Source organism: Ursus arctos, unplaced genomic scaffold (assembly GCF_023065955.2).
Source record: "Ursus arctos isolate Adak ecotype North America unplaced genomic scaffold, UrsArc2.0 scaffold_1, whole genome shotgun sequence".
Lineage (NCBI taxonomy): Eukaryota > Metazoa > Chordata > Mammalia > Carnivora > Ursidae > Ursus > Ursus arctos.
The window spans coordinates 75096106-75099471 of record NW_026622763.1 but is presented as its reverse complement, the minus strand read 5'-3'; positions in this window follow the sequence as shown (position 1 = coordinate 75099471).

The window sequence follows — 3366 nt, the reverse complement described above, 5'->3', positions numbered from 1 at the left end:
GGCTGTCCAGTTTTCCTAGTAACATTTATTGAAGAGACCATTTATTTCTCCATTATCTATTCTTGCTTCCTTTGCCATAAATTGGTTGACTGTGTATGCATGGGTTTAGTTTTGGGCTCTCTATTCTGTTCCATTAATCTATTGTCTGTTTTTATGCCAATGCCATATTGTTTTGATTACTACAGCTTTATAATTTAGTTTGAAATCAGGAAGTATGATGCCTTCAGCCTTGTTCTTTCTCAAGATTGCTTGCATGTGAGAATCATGATTTTACCTTTTCCTGAAAATTATCTTTTAACGTAGAAAATGTGTAATCAAATACAATGACAAAAGAGTTAAAAATTATGAATATACTAGCTATGTCAAAGAATCATGATCACATGTTAGTCATGAAAGTTACCATGAATTGTTCTGGGTAGGAAATGCCTCCTTTTTTCTTCCTGCTACCCAGACTATGCATGCAATAATTAGAGGTGCATTTAAGGTGGTGGCTTAAATCACAAATTGGAAACTGAATATTGAGGATGGTTGGAAAAGCCTGATTCTGAATGTCTATCCATAACACCCTGAACTACTTTCTAGATTTTATAAAATTCGATCATGTAAATATTAATGATTGTAAAGGTTAACCAAGCTATATATACTTGGTATTATTTCAAAAGCATAAATCAACACTGAGAATGTAATATTTTAATAATAATTAATGCATATGTTACCATTTTTATAGGTTCTCGGTTATAACTATTAAAATTCTGTTTTGTGGTTAACAATCAAACAGGAGGTTAGCTACAGTTTGTAGCACACTTCAAATTTAAAATAAACTCAAGCTGAAAATGACATAAATCCACTGTAAAAATAATTATTTCTGATTCCATGGTCACCTTTTAGAGATAACTTTGCTATGTCAAGAACAAAATTTGAATTTTATAGGATGAGTAATACATTGAGACAACAAAGGAACTTTCTGTTTTCCCAAAGTTTCCAGCCAGGTTTCTGGCTTTATTGCACCAAGCCAAATGTCCTATATCCATATAAAGTACTCTAGCAGATTTAGAATTGGAATGCAAGTATTATGCTGTAATGCTGGATAAAACTGGGGCTAATGGGGGGAAATATGAACTCTTGGAGAAAGTTCAAGTATCAACTAAGCTAGTCACAGAATTACAGTTTATCATTATAATTGATACTTAAAAAAACATCTGAAGAATGAAATGAAAACCCTACATTCCCTATTCTAGAAGTTGACCCATTGTACCTAATTCTGTTATAGCAGAATTTATCCCCGTAGTTTACAAATCTTTTTTCCACCTTACCCTTCTCAGAGGGACAGCATCACATGCCTAGGAGGTGTTGTTGTTTTTTATCTATGTCCATTGTATATTTAGGGAGTGGGTAGGTAAAGGAGGGTTGGATTTGGAAACACATAGAGAACACGAAGAATCAAATAGTTTGATTTTTAAAAAGGGGAAATTTAGTGTTTTATAACTAAAGCAGCAAATTTTAAGAAATTACTCTCTTTCCTGTTATTGTTTTTGATTGCAAGATGCATTGAACAGGCCCAAGCGGGAATTGAGACTTCAGTGGACTTAATGCAGGACTAAATTTCTGCATTTAAAATAGAAACTACTAATATTTTCCTAAGTGTTCAGGTTTTAAAAAATAGATAACTTTAATTTCATGATCTTTCTAAGTTGGATTTCCCCCTTTTTAAATTTACCATAAATAAATGTTAAAATCCAGAGGCATTCTCTGAAGCTATTAGAGCTCCTGCAAGCCACCACACAAGGATTCCATTCGAAGATCCCCCCCAGAGGACATATTTAATGAAAGCTCAATTCTAATTTTCCTCCTATATAATGCCAGAAGACCAAACTGACCCTGTCAGGATTTGATCCTTTAACTCAGTGATTTCTCACCTGAGATTTAGACCATATAATCGTGCTTTAAGTACTTTAGCAAGGCATTCTGACACTGCATTTCTAATCAGGGAAACATAAAACAAGATTTTCCTTAAGCTGTTTTACTTTGCCTTATAATGGTCTCCATTTCCCTTCATGAGGCATTATCTTGATAAATTGCTGTTTTTAAAAAACCACTTTTTGCCTGGAAAATGTGCAATATATCAGACACTGAAGGTTCTTGTGGAATTGAGATTTTGGCCACATGTTGTATAACCTTACTGCATGCTATACTAATACCCCATGATACTCCTGGTTTTGCTCTTTGTTTCTAATTTGTATACTGGCTATTTTAGCCCGGGCAGATTCTCCCCATGATAAAACATACTCTTTAGCTAAACTAAGGACTAAAAAGCATACAAGAATATTATTGTACTCAGAAAAATTCATAGAGTACTGAAACTCAGTGAAAGAAAGAAAGAAGAGAAAGAGAAAAAGAAAGAAAGAAAGAACGAAAGAAAAGAAAGAAAAGGGAAAATAGGGAGGAAGGGAGGAAGGAAGGAAGGGAATAGTCCTTTAAGTCAGGTCACATTCCTTGGATTCAAATGTTAATTATCCCCCCAGTGAAAATTACTGTGCTAACTGATTTATCGAGGTATGTTAGAATTTGCATCACTTACCTACATTCATCCCTAGAAATCTAGCAGTAGTTTAAAGAAAACTTACATGGTAATTTGTCTGTACTTATTACACTTGGAGGAACACTTAAAAAACACTACACATAAACAAAATACAAAGCAGGCACATCGCGGTGGAGTACAAGTTCCTTAGAGTGACAATAACAATTAGTATAAAAAGAGCAGCGTTGGCTCCATTGAGGACTACTATTCCTCAAAAGCAAAGGAGCAATTTAGAGGAAAGCTATCGGAATTAGTCACCATTTCAGTGAGTTGATTATTAAATAATGCCTTGAACCAACTTTGAAATAACATATGGGCAAAGCAGTGTTACCAGCAAATGGGAAAGAAAACATTTCTGAATTCATTAATATTTACCTGAACTTTCTGTCAAGTAAGTTTTTTTATCACCAAGTCAAGAAAACACCTGTCCCTCTGTTAATTTTTTATAATATTAGATCTCTACCTCCAACAGAGGATTAAAAGACTACTTTATAATTATCAAGCATGAATCTCAAATTCGTTTTTAAAAATAAAGTTCATGTCATGCCCAAAGTCATGGAGAAATTTAGAAGTAGTGTTTAAAATAGAAATGTAGACTACCGACTTGAAATCTCATGCTCTGACCACTAGACCACACGCCTGCCCAAGGATACTTACATTTTTTTACTGTGTTATTCTTCTTTGTAATTAGATGCAGTGATTAGAGTGTCTTTTGCATTACTCTGCATTTTTCTTTTAAGTCAGGGTTGTAACCCACAGAGGGCAATGTCCCTTACAAAACTAAACAA